At 40.1% G+C, this 13,993-nt stretch overlaps 1 protein-coding gene across 1 annotated transcript in view; it reads left to right on the top strand.

The window, feature by feature from the left end:
* Nucleotides 1–13,993, top strand: part of LOC132571225 (zinc finger protein 709-like) — a 1,224,940-nt gene that overhangs the window by 28,607 nt on the left and 1,182,340 nt on the right. The gene's annotated exons all lie outside the window — the stretch shown is intronic.

Here is a 13,993-nt window from a genome sequence, read left to right as displayed (position 1 = left end):
TTCTACACGAATTCATTTGGTCCTCGAGAGCAGACAGAAAGGAGCTTAAAATATCAAACCCATTTTTAAAATTTACCCTCCAACTCTGGGATCAATGGAGGAATACTATTACACCGGCTTCATCTCCAGTTATGGCTTTCCTTGGGCAATCTTGGTTCCCCCCGGGAAAGGACAAAACTCAATTTAGAGTCTGGAGGGAGAACAATATTTTTAAGTTAACTGATATTACTTTGAATGGTAAATTGGGTTCCCACTCCCAACTAGAAAGTAAATTTAAGATCACCATCCCATGGTTTCAGTACCTACAAGTACACCATGCATTACATCATATAATACCCATTGTAATGCATAACAGGCCACTAAACCCGGTCGAGAAATTAATTAACATAGGTAACTGCACCATAAAAGGAGTTATTTCTATGATCTATATTCTTTTAAACCAAAAAACATGGAAATGCCCCTCCACTCATCTAAACAATTGGCAGAAAGATTGTGCAATCTCAATTAATGAAGACCAATGGAGCCAGCTTTGGACATCGCCTTTATTTAAATCCAAATCCCTTTATTTTCGTCTTCAAAATTATAAGTTATTCGCAAGATGGTATATGACTCCTCTTAATCTTTTTAAGGCAAAGGTGAAGGCTGACCCCCGGTGCTGGAAAGGGTGTGGGCTTCCAGGTTCATTTTTCCACTGCTGGTGGGACTGTCCCAAGGTAACTGATTTCTGGAAGTCTATTCTGGAAATAATTTCAAAAATAATAGGGGTTAATATCCCTTACACTCCTGCAGTGGTCCTGTTAAATCTATGGCGTGATCAATCGCTGTCAACATTAAAACAGGAATTGGTTACTTTACTTTTGCTTGCTGCAAAAATTACTTTGGCATCATACTGGAAACACCCGGATACCCCTCCACTCCAGAAATGGTGCACTAAAGTGTGGGACGTCTTGATCCAGGACAAGCTAACTACAGCTATATCTATGCTTGATAATATCAAAGCAGGAGACTGGTTTTTACAGAAATGGTTCAGCTTCCTTGATTACGTAAATAGTTCCGACACTATATTTGGGAAACTGCCAGCGAAATATGTGAATTTTATGATTTATTAGTTTAGACCTGATGCAATCTATAGCTTTTTGAAATCCCGATCTATATGTATTTCTTGAGAGATCCTTTCTTCTTTGTTAAAATTTGCTGACAATAACGAATGTGACGGTACATTTAAGGAAATGTCATAGACCCCATGTTGGGGCGTGTTGTTAGTTATTGAAATGTTGTTTAAACTTCTTTAATAAAAATTTAAATTTAAAAAAGAAAGAAAGAAAGAAATAGTGGCTTTCCTTCTTTGATTTCTTTTTTTTTTTTGACAGTTTCCTTGGGAATGGCCCCTGCTGAGCCACTTGTTGGGAAGGGCGGGATAGAAGTCATAAAATAAATAAATAAATAAATTAAATAAATTAAAGTAAGCACACTCACAGCCACAAGTTCAATAAGACCTCTTCAATGTTTGTTTTAAAACTTTATGTTCCTGTTTGTGGTAGGTGAATTAGTCTTCTCTAAGCAATGCCCTTATTACGAAATAGTTCTAAAAAGAAAACAACCTTCTAACTTCTCTCAACAATTTATGATAGTAAAAACAATGCTCAAAATAATAATAAACAGAACTTTTTAGTTTACCACAATAGATAGCCAATAGACAAAACAAACACAGCAGTTCACTGTCCAGTGACTTCCAACAATGTTAGTTCAGATGCGATCCAACTCACCACCTCGTCTTTCAAATATCTTCTAAGCTTAGCAGCTGCAAAGTATAAATTTATAATCCAGGGCTGAATACCCTATTTATAATCCAAAAATGAGACTCAAAATTGAACAATAAAGCCATAATCCAAACAGAAGGGAGAGAAATTCAGCAAGACCAAAAAGCCCCAAAATAAGAACAAAAAGTAATTTAAAAATGGAAAAAATTTCCCCTATTTGGTGATACAAAAAAAAGGAAAAATAAAAGGTGCATAAAAGGGGAAATCCAAACCCAAAGTATTTAAACCAAGTCAGGAAAAAAATAATCCAACCACAGATAAACAAAAGGGAAAATGAAAATAAAAACAAACTTAAAAGGTTACATCCATAACATCCAGAGAGATAGACCAGAATCCACTTTAAAAGTTTGTAAAGATATTCTTCTTACAGCCAAAGATCCTACAATGCCTTCTAACTCAATATCAGGTATCCACCAGCTTTTAAAGGTTGATTAAAATTCTTATAAATTCAGTCAGAGCACTTCAGTACTTCAAATTATGCTTCAAAGTATCTTTAGCCAAGTCTCTTTCACATCCATGTATACTTATCAGCAAGCATCGTTCCCCAAAGCCAAAGCATTTTTTTCTCCCTCAGAGAGGTTTAAAATAAGTCAGTTAAATTCAACCATCAAGTCTAATATAAAAATACAAATTGGTGTAATCTCCTGCAGGTATTTTCAGTGGTCAGGTTAGGCAGAAACTTTTGGAAGCCTTAAAAGAGAATGAGGGAGAGCTCCCCCCCCCCTTTCTCAGTCTTTTGCCTCACTTGGAATCTGCAATTCTCCTTATTCCTGCTTCTCAGACATGTTACCCATCCAGAAGATAATATAGGAGAAAACACTTACAATAGTAGAAAAATCCATGTCACTTATCTTGAAGTTGCAAGCAAGCTTGAAGATCCAGAATGTAAAGTGAAAAAAGGCGATCGGATGGCGATGAGGCTTGGGAAAAGATGGTGATCGGAAAGATGAGGCTTGGGAAAAGCGGGATCGGGGAGCAGCCGCCTCCGCTGACACCTCTGATCTACCGCTTGAGTTCCCCTGCCTTCTGGGACCCTTACTGGGTCCAGGAATTGAGTCGTCCTTCGGAGGGCGACACCTCAATGAGCCGATTTGAAAGCGGCTCAGGACGCACCCGTCCGAGCTGCTTGGCCGTTTTCAATTGATTATCTTTTCCCAACAGGTCATCACACCTATAGCTCTGATTTAATTTTAGGAGATTTGGATGGGTAAATGCTTCTACTGGTGAAACCCATCTTGGAATTTTTTGATAAATTCTAGTCTTTAACCATGACCACGAATGGTACAAGGATTTTCAAAACCAGTGATTCTTAAAATAGGAGTGGCCTTCAAGTCTTTGATACCACAAATATGCATGCCACACCATAGTCAAATCATGTCCTTCTAGCAACAATTGTCTCTTGTCATTCAACAATATCCAGTCTCTTATCCAAAGAAGTTCAGATGCTTTATAATACAATTGCCAGTCTGGAAGGCCCATACCTGCTCTTAATTTAGAGTCCTGCAATGTCTTTAGTTTAATTCTAGATTTTTTTAATTTGCCACACATATTTAGCAACCATATTGTTTAGTTCTTGAAAAAATATTGGGATAGTTTGAAACAACAAAAATAGTAACCTTGGTAAAATATTAATCTTTATTAGAGCTATTCTTCCCATTAAAGATAGGTTCAAATTGTGCCATTTTTCCAAATCTTAATTTCTTTAAGTAGTTTGTCATAATTATCTGCTTTTAAGTTGCTACTGCTGTTTGAAATAACACTACCTAGATATTTGATTCTTTTTTCATACAATACCCCTGATTTTTGCTGGAAGGATTGAATTTGTTCCATCGTTATATTCTTTGTCAAAAAATTTGTTTTATGATAATTGATCTTTAATCCTGCCCAATAGCCAAATTGTTTGATCTTATTTATAAGACAATCTATTGAGTCCATTGGTTGTTCTAGTATAAAAACTAAGTAATCAGCAAAGGCTCTGAGTTTCTATTGTTCATCTTTTATCACAGCTCCCTTTATACTTGCATCTTCCTTATTTGATAAAAGATAAAATAAAAAGTAGCGGAGACAATGGACAGCCTTGTCTTGTACCTTTTTGAATGTTAATTACATCTGTTAATTCGCCATTCACTGTCATCCTTGCATTTTGTGTGGAATATATTGCTTCTACCGCTCTCAAGAAGCTTTCACCACATTCCATGCCTGTAACATAAAGTGCCAATGAACATTGTCAAAAGCTTTCTCAGCGTCTAAACAAAGCCAATTGCTTCTCTGGATGATTTTCATAATATTCCAAAATATTACAAACTGTTCTGACATTGTCTTTCAAATATCTTTTAGGAAGGAATCCTGCTTGATCATAGTGTATTATAGATTGTAAAACTTTCTTCAAACGTTGCGTCAATATTGCAGCAAAAATGTTATAATCCACATTTAAAAGGGAAATTGGACGATAATTTTTAATATCTTTCAAATCATTCTTTCAGAATCAAAGATATTGTAGCTTCTTGCCATGAAACTGGAATTTGACCTTCCTCTTGAATCTTTTCAATCAGGCGTTTAAATGGTAAGAGTAAAGACTCTTCATAAGCTTTGTAGAATTCTGCAGGTAATCCATCTGGACCTGGAGTTTTACCATTCTTTTGAGATGTTATTGCCTCTCCAAGTTCCCTTATTGTTATTGGCTCATTCAAAATTTTTTGTTGTTTTTCTGTAAATTCTTCATAGGGAAAGTGTTCCAACCCTTTAATCATTCTAGTTGCCCTTTTCTGGACTTTTTCCAATGCTATAATATCTTTTTTGAGATGCAGAATTGACCAGAATTGTAACTATTAGGAAGTGTCACTGGACAAGTATCATTATTTTGGCTTTTTGCCTTCCCCTCCCTCACTTGGTTCTTGGAATTTACGAAATAAAAGACTGTATACTTTTGGAATACGGAGTCTCCTTCCTTGTGTAGCAAATAGCCCGCAGCCGCTTGGAAGAGCTCTATCTGGGTGGGTGGGGGGTCTGAAGGAGCAAACTTCATTACAGTACTTTCTTTGTATTTCACCTGTGCGAGCCAGAGAACTGGGGAAAGGAAACTCTGGCCCTTTCCTTCCTTCCTTCCCCAGATGGCCAGGAAGCGGAGGAGCCTCAGCCAATAGCAGGAAGAGAAGCTTGGCTCAGTAGCTCTGCTGTGGTATTGAGAAACCTGGCAAAGCTAGTTTTTCCTCTCCCCACCCCCTCCCCAAGGTAGGAGCCTCATCCAATGGCGAACATAGAGGCTTTGTTCTGTAGCTCCTGTGAGATTGAGCAAGCCTGGCAAGCCAAACTGGGATGCAGAAGGAAGCTGGGATGGAGAAGAAAGCAGATCACATCCATAACCAGTTGCTTGGGGGCCTGATAGGAGCCCTCCAGGGGCTTGTTTCAGCTCCAGGGCCACATGTTTGACACCCCTGGCCCAGACAGTCCACAGAAGAGAATCCAATGGGAGCCTCCCTGCCTCTCTACAGCCAGCCTCTCCTTGGAAGTCACCTGCACCAAACTGCGCCCTACACAGAAGGTGAACCCTTTGGAAAAGAACCCTCTGGGAAAGACATGCCCTCAGTTCAACCCAGACTTGCAAGCAATAGAGCAGGGGTGGCCAACAGTAGCTCTCCAGGTATTTTTTGCCTACAACTCCCATCAGCCCCAGCCATTGGCCATGCTGGCTGGGGCTGATGGGAGTTGTAGGCAAAAACATCTGGAGAGCTACCCTTGGCCACCCCTGCAAAAGAGCAATTAACAGACATCATTCTCCTATTCTTTTTTTTAATTTTAAATAACTTTATTGAAATATAAACATGTCTTACATAAGACATAATTGTGTAGCTTACAGAAAATCATATAAAGAATATTATTACAATAACTAACGATAAATTTAACAGGTGAACTAAAAGTAAGAACCTGATCAGTATACAAAAATAAAATTACCTAAGTTACAACATGACAACAATATTAGGGAAATGAATAAAACATTAACTTAATTGTACAGATAATTTAGGATCTTGATGCTCATAAAAAGAGAAGAAGAGAAAAAACACCAAAATAGAGTTATAATAGCAAGAAACCTTTGTAAAATTTACTTTTAGTTTGGGAGTTAATATAAAACGGGTCACTATTGATTTTTCCAAGATAGGGAGCCAAATTGCCAAGTATTTGGTATAAGCTTGGTAAGGATCATTATGATCCAGAGCTGCCTGAATTTTGTCCATTGCAATATGCTCCCAGATTTTAAGGAGCCAGGTGTCAAGTGACAAATTGTTAGGGTTTTTCCAAGACTGTGCAATCATCGTTTTTCCAGCCGTTAGAAGTTTGACAATTAAGGATTTTTTGGAGGATGATAGTTGCTTGCAAGGCCAATGATTAAGAAGTATAACTACCGGATTGTTAGGGATTATAATACCTGTCAAGGATGAAAGGTGAGCACATATTAAGGTCCAGAAAGGTCTAACTTTAGGACAATACTACCAACAGTGAATATAAGATGCCTTGAAATCACAGTTCCTCCAACAATTGGAGGAGCCAGAGGGAGTTGTGTGAGAGAGCTGGCTAGGTGTGAGGTACCAATGAGTTATTAATTTATAGTTCTGTTGTAATATATTTATTATGTTGGATTGTAAGGTTTCACTGGCCCAAATGGAGTCCCATTGTTCAGGAGAAAGTGCAATATTACAGTCTTTATGCCACAGATTAGTATATGATGGTAAAGAAGTTTCCAATTTAGACAAAAGAATGCGGTATAATTGTGAAATGAGTCCTTTTGTCGTTTTTTTCTCATGCAGATGAATAATCAAATGTTCAAAATCTGTCGAAGGATAAGAAATTGATGAATATACTTTGGGGTCTTGTAGTAAGTGTCTAATTTGGAAATATTCAAACCATGGAGATGGAAATATCAATTTTTGATCTAACTTTTCTTTAGATAGAATTTGTTTGGAGGTGGAAAGGAGGTTGAAAAAAAAAACTTTTGAAGAACTTCTCCAAATTTTATAGGAGGAAGATAATTGAGCTGGGGGAAACCATTTTTGGCCTATGAAAGAAGAAATAATGGAAAATCTAGGTGCTAAGTAAGAATGCTCAGAGTCCCACACAGATAGAAGTGCCTTGAGGAATGGATTTATAAAATGCCATAATGGCCGTTCAGATTTCTTAAGCCATATTATTTCATAATATTTGAGGAGAGTAAAATGAGCTTCTTCTATGGACCTTCACGGGGGTGGGGGATGTTGGTATAACATTTTGGCCATTTGAGACTAAATCATAGCTTTGTAGTATCATCTGATATCAGGAATGGCCAATCCTCCTTTTATTTTTGATTGGCATATAGTTGTTATTTTTATTCTGGCTTTCTTGTATTTCCAAATAAAAGAGGTCAGTACTTGTTGCCAGGATTTTAACAAATGCTGAGATATCTCTATAGGAAGGGCCTGGAATAAATATAAGAATCTAGGGAAAATAAAAGACTTAATTACTTGGATTCTTTCCATCCATGACAATTATAATTTGTCCCATTGTTTTATAGTAGTAGAGATTTCAGATAGGGTAGCTTTATAATTTAATTTTAATAAGCCAGAGAGCTTTAAAGGAATTTTTAGTCCTAGATATGACCATGTTTCAGTGACCCCCAATGAAATGGATAATTAGTAATTAGTAATTATAGTCTTTTTAGAGTTAGGAAGAATTTTAATTGGATAGAGGATTGACTTGGAGGTATTAACACAAAGACTGGAAAGTTTACCAAAGTCTGACAAAAAAGTGGAAACTTTGGAGAGAGCCGTATCATATTTGCAAGAGGCTCTATTACTATGGTAAATAGTAATGGCGAGAGAGGACAACCTTGGCATGTCCCTCTTTCCATGATACGTGTGGGAGACTGCTGACCATTGATTTGTAAAAAAGCATATGTACATAAGTAGAGAGATTTTATGACTGTCATAAACTTTGGCCCAAAACCCATGTGAAGTAAAACTTTGTGTAGGAAATGTGGCTCTACACTGTTGAAGGCCTTTTCAATATCCAGAGCAAGAATTCAGGATTCATATGGTTGGAAGGCACCATATTGTATCAAATTAAGTGTTTGTCTCGTATTATCGGTAATGTCTCAATTTGGAATGAAGCCCGATTGATTGACGTGAATATAAGAACCTATTATTCTATTCAGTCTGGCAGTCAAAATGGAGGTAAATAATTTGTAATCATTATTAAGTAATGAAATGGGGCGGTAAGATTTGGTATTGAGTGGATCTTTTTCTCTTGTAGGAATGAGAAGGGGGCATACGGCCTGATTCCATAACAAGATTACATACTGTGGTAAGATGGGGTATTACAGAAGGGCCAAAATTCTTGTAGAATTCTGAGGGTAATCCATCCCTGCCCGGAGTTTTGTTGAGTTTGGAAGTTTTAATAGCTTCACCTATTTCTAGAGAAGAAATAGGCGAGTCTAAAAAGTGTTGATGTTCAAGAGATAGTTGGCTGAGAATATTTTGGTTTTGTAAAAAATGGTCTGTTAAAGAAGAAGGAGGGTTGGTTGAAATATACAGCCGTTGAAAGTACTGCTGGAAAGTATGCAAAAATTTTTGTTAGAGGATTGTACTTTACCTAAGTGATCTTTAATAAAATTAATTTGTTTTTCACATTTCTTTCCTGAGTTTCCAAGACAGCAATTTCAACGAATGAGGGTGATTGTACCAATACCTCTGTTTTAAGAAATGTATTTTTTCCCTAATATTGGAGGATTCTGTTAGATCCAGTTTTTTTTCAAGCACAAGTTTATGATATACCTTTTTTGAACAAGTCTTATGTTTTTGTTCTAACAATTTAATGTTATCCAGTATGATCTAAGTTCTAATTTTCTTTTCTTATAGACAGAGTTCAGGGAGATGCACTTGCCTCGTAAGACGGCCTTCATAGTGTCCCATACTATGTCCTTGGAGACCCCGCATTCCGAATTGTTTTCAAAATAAAGATTGATCTCTTGTTCAATTTGTGTGCAAAATTCTTGATTTAGGAGAAGTGTCTTATTCAACGTCCAATTGTATGCAGGTCTATCCTGAGGAGCAGTGTTTAGTGTGCACTCCAGCCAAGCATGATCAGAAAGTGTTCTGAGTCCTATATTAGTGTGTGAGACTTGGTTAGTTAAAGAAGAAGAAATGAGAAAATAGTCAATTCTTTTAAGAATGTTATGAACAGCCGAAAAGTAAGTGTAATCTTTGACCCCAGGGTTATTAATTCTCCAAATGTCACATAAAGTTTTGCAAAATAGCTTGCAAAGGTGCCGGAGGGACAGTTGTGTGTGGGGGTGTAGTTTGAATGATCTGTCCCAGATGGGATCAATGATTTGGTTGAAATCTCCCCCTATGATGACTGCCCCATCTTGGAAAAGAGCGAGTCTAGATAACGTGTCTTTTATGAAGGTCAGTTGTGCTGTATTAGGGGCATATAAAGAGACCAAGGTGAATGGAGAGTCATCAAGCATACCTTTTACGAAAATATACCTTCCCTGGGGGTCAATTTCTTGGGCCGAAAGCACAAACCGAGTTCTTTTCGAGAGTAAAATAGCCACTCCACGAGACTTAGATGAACCAGCAGCAGTAAATTGCGTGTGAAACCATTTTGAACGAAGAATAGTGGTGTTTGCCGACAATATGGATTTCTTGTAAAAAAAGGTCAGGTTGTAATTTTGACAGAGCGGAAGAGAGTTTTTTGGCTTTAATAACATTATTAAGACCTCTACAGTTAAGAGAGATTAATTTTAAATCTGTCATAACTGTAACAAATTAAAAGGCAATGAGGTTGATAAACTCCATCATAAGTAGAAGGCCTAAAAGCATTGGATTAATTCTCTTCACAGAAAAGATAGAAAGTTGTAGCCAAATAGATAACTTCAACAGTTGTATTATCTCATCAATCACACCTCGATGAAAACAAGTGAAAGCCCTAAGAGTAGAATTAGCAACACTGAAGACAAAAATATACAAAACTGATGTAACATCTGTAACATTACCTGCTGGAGGCAAAATAAAGTGAAAATAGACAGAATCTTGAGTGTGATCCAAATTTATCATTCTAGCATCGATAAACCATTCTGCAAATTAAGGCTAAAAAGTGTCAAAAGCCATAACATGGCCATAGAGATCCACTTAATTCATGGGTCATGACTGTAAAATGGCAAATCAAACCAGAGGTTACTAAAAGTAACAAGTTGGAAAAACTCTTCCATGAGCAATAACAGTGAATAATTACTTCCCCTATAAGAACAAATAACCAACAATAAATACAACACAAAACTTATTAAACTGTTCATTGTCTCTAAATAGAGAACAATAAAACTCTGCACAATACTTAGAACTGTTCAATATGAGGAGAGCAAGAAGAAGGAACATCCCGACTGTCCCTTGTGAGAGTAGCTGAATATAGAATATACCCAGACTCTTTAAAGTAAGAAAACATTGCACGGGTGTAAAAAAAATCCTTATATTAGAAAGTTAGGCTAGGCATAAGGCAGAATGAATGCATATAATGTACTTAGCGTCACCTTCTTGGTCTAGAAGAAAATGACAGGTTAGGTGAGCGAAATGAATTAGCCAGGTTTGGGTCAGTAGCTGGAGGAGAATCAATATGTAGTTGTTTGAGAAGATTGCATCCAGAAGCAAAGTCAGAGGCTGTTAACTGAAGACCCTGATGAACCACTAGGATTTGCGTGGGGGAGGACCATCGGAAGCGGATCTTATTTTCAGCAAGTAGATTCAAGATCGGTTTCATTTCTTTCCTATACATCAAAGTTTCTGGTGAAAGATCAGCCAGGAACAGGATGTTCTTTCCCTTGTAGAGTAGACCCTCTTCAGAATGGGCTTTCCGTAAAATCGAGGTTCTGGTTCTGGAGTCTGGGATCGTAGACAAGATATCACCTGGAAAGTCTTTTGAGTTAGGTTGTAAAACGCCCAAGTGATAGGCTGAATCAATGAGTGGGGCGACGCCATCTTGGAGATTAAGAGCAGATGCAAGCCACGATGCATTAAAAATTCTAGTCTCCTGATTCTCTTTGGCCTGCTCTGGCAGCCCCGTGAATTTCAAATTTTTAGCCCTTAATTTATTATCCAGATATAGTACCTTTTCATGAAGCCAAAGATCAGAGCACTGGAGGTTCTCCACAGCATCATGAGCTTTAGTTGCCATTTCAAATGCCGAGTCAGCAGTTTGGGTGACCGCCATTAGCGTTTCATTTAGTTTTTTAAGTTCAGATTGGATGGGGGCAATAGCGTTAGAGATTTTATCTCCAATGGTCTCTTCCAAGTGTGCTATTACAGCATAAAACGTTTGGGAGGTTAATAAAGGGCTTTCTTCTGAACTAGGGGAGGAGCCGGACGCCATTTTCGAGGAGATAAGAGGCCTAGGAGAAGAAGCAGTCACCTCGGGGCTGGCTGGAAGGAAGTGAAGTACCTTATGAGTTGATGCGGGAGCGTTTTTAGATGACCTGGCTTTTCCAAGGCTTCGTTTGCCCATGCCCAGGTGAAATTAGTGTGATAGAAGGCAGCGGGACGAAAGTGAAGGGACAGCAGGTCAGGAGTAACCTCTTCAGGAGTCCGCCATATTCTGTGTCGCCCGCCCTCCTCCCGCATCGCCCTGCCCTCCTCCTGCATCACCCCGCCCTCCTCTCATTCTCCTATTCTTACCTGTTACTGTTTTATTGGTTTCCCACACAAACGCTATCCAGACCAAATGTTCTTTCAATTTGTTGATTTCACTATTTTGCCCTTGGATTCTAACTGTAGCACTTTGCATTCTCAAACACTACCACCAGCTATAAGTAGCTCTGTTCACTGTACCCCATTCCGTTGTCTGATGAAGTCTGCATCATTATTAAGACCTCTACAGTTAAGAGAGATTAATTTTAAATCTGTCATAACTGTAACAAATTAAAAGGCAATGAGGTTGATAAACTCCATCATAAGCTCCATCACGAAAGCTTCCATTCTGAATAAAACTTTGTTGGTCTTAAAGGTGCTCCTGGACTTCTACTTTGTTCTACTGCTTCAGACCAATAGGGCTGCCCACCTGGATCTACCTTTTGTTTTCTCCTAAAGAGGAGGGCGAGGGGAGGGGGGAGTGAAAGTCGGATCTAAAACGGATCTTCATGAACTCATATCCTTCCCACTCATTTCCTCCCCCAGGACTTTGCAGGACACCCCCCCCCCCAAAGAAAGTGCTGCTCCCCCTAAGTCCCACCCCTCCATAGAAGCCCTGTCGAATAAAGGCCTGCAATACGAATGCACGGGAGGGGGGGCGTTTGAGAAGATGTGCAGGAACAGAGATTTCCAAGGCGCCCCTGAAGCCACTTCCCTGGACGGAAGCCAGCCCCCTCTCTCTCACACACCACACAAACACAGCCGTGTGCCCAGTTACTCCAGAGCAGGGGTGGCCAAACTGTGGCTCTTTCACACATATTGTGTGACTCTTGAAGCCCCCACCACCCCATCGGCTGACTTTGAGAAGGTATTTCTCTTTTTAAATCACCTATCCAACCCAAGCCAGCTGGTGGCTTGGAGAATGCATTTAAACTTAAAAGTTTCTTTCTTTCCACCTCTTCCTCCCTCCCTCCATTTGCCTTCCTTCCTGCTGTCAAACATCTGACGTTCATGTTTTGCAGCTCTCAAACGTCTCATGTTCATGTCTTGTGGCTCTCAAACAAATGACATTTATTCTAGGTGGCTCTTGCATTACACAAGTTTGGCCACCTCTGCTCCAGAGAAATCCCACTAAACTGCAGGGGGCGCCTCTGGTGGCAGCAGCCGAGCTGAAGTCCCGTCCAATCCCTGCATGGTCTTTTAAGCGCTGCTCTCGACCGGGAGGGTAGGAGAAGCCTCGCCTGCCTTCTTTCCTTCCTTCCCTTTCCCTGCAGCTCTTCAAGTGTTAAAAGCACTGGAGAGGTTTGCTAGAGAGGCCGAGCAAGGAGCGAAGGGTTTGCAATGCATCTGAACGGGGGGCAAGAGAGCAGGGAGGGCTTCGGGATGCAACAGCAGAGAAAAGCCTCGCAGCGGCTGCAGCCGGAGCCCGGGAAGCTTTACTCTCGAGTAAGTCCTTGCAGCCCAGCTCTGGACGCCAGAAATGCTGGGGGGAGGGGGGGGTGCGCCTTAATACTTTGGAACCGCGACTTCCTGATCGGTGCTTTCATCTGTCAGCGCCCGCAGGCGGGAAGTGCATTTGCAAAGGGGAAATCCATTCTCCGCCAGGGAGGTCGGAGGGAGGCCAGGGAGGAGGTCCCAGGCGGGATCCCGGAGGAGGGATCCTTCCTACCCAGCAGCTGCCCAAATTCCTCGCCTTCGGGCCGGTGCTCTCCCTCAGCTGCAGTTTCCCGAGCGCGAGCAAGACACACTTCTCAACGATGCAAAAGGATGTGGGTAGCAGAGCCGGTCAGAAGTCTGAAAAGCAGCATTGAGGAGGAAAGGGGAACGGCTGACGGGACCCACGGAATGCTGCAAAATGCCTTCCCTCCATTGGAAATAATAAAGGAGAGGGGCACCTTCTTTTGGGTATCTATTGGGTATAGAATTGGACCCCCTGGTGTCGAACTCATTTGTTATGAGGGCCGGATCTGTTGGCCCGAGCCATGCCGGGCGGGGCCATGTGTGTACCTATTTAAAATTAGATAGCAGAGATATAAATTTTTATAAAGAACACAGACAAACCCAAATATATATTTTAAAAAAACTTAAAACATACTTAAAACATCCACACTCATTGGTTTTAAAGATGCTTTCTTGGTAGATCTCCTATGGGATCAGGGAACTGGGCAAAGGAAGCTCTGGCTCTTTCCTTCCTTCTCCAGGAGATTGTAGGGGGGAAGATTTTCAGGCATTAGAAGGAAGAGAGGTTTGGCTCAGTAGCTCTGCTGTGCGATTGAGAGAGCCGGGAAAAGCAAGTTATTCCTCCCCCCCTTCCTCCCCAAGGGAGGAGCCTCAGCCAATGGAGAAAATAGAGGTCTTGCTCTGTAGCACCTCTGCAGTTGAGCTAGCCTTGCAAAGTAAACTTATGTAGAAGGAAGCAAGATATCGGGAGAAGGAAGCAGATGACAGCTAGTTGCTCGAGGGCCTGATAGGAGCCCTCCGAGGGCCTCTTTCGGCCCCTGAACTGCATGTTCGACACCCCTGGTTTAA

This window comes from Heteronotia binoei, chromosome 5 (genome assembly GCF_032191835.1).
Source record: "Heteronotia binoei isolate CCM8104 ecotype False Entrance Well chromosome 5, APGP_CSIRO_Hbin_v1, whole genome shotgun sequence".
NCBI classification, from domain to species: Eukaryota; Metazoa; Chordata; class Lepidosauria; order Squamata; family Gekkonidae; genus Heteronotia; species Heteronotia binoei.
Note: the sequence above shows the minus strand (reverse complement) of the source record. Positions and strands in the feature narration are given on the sequence as shown.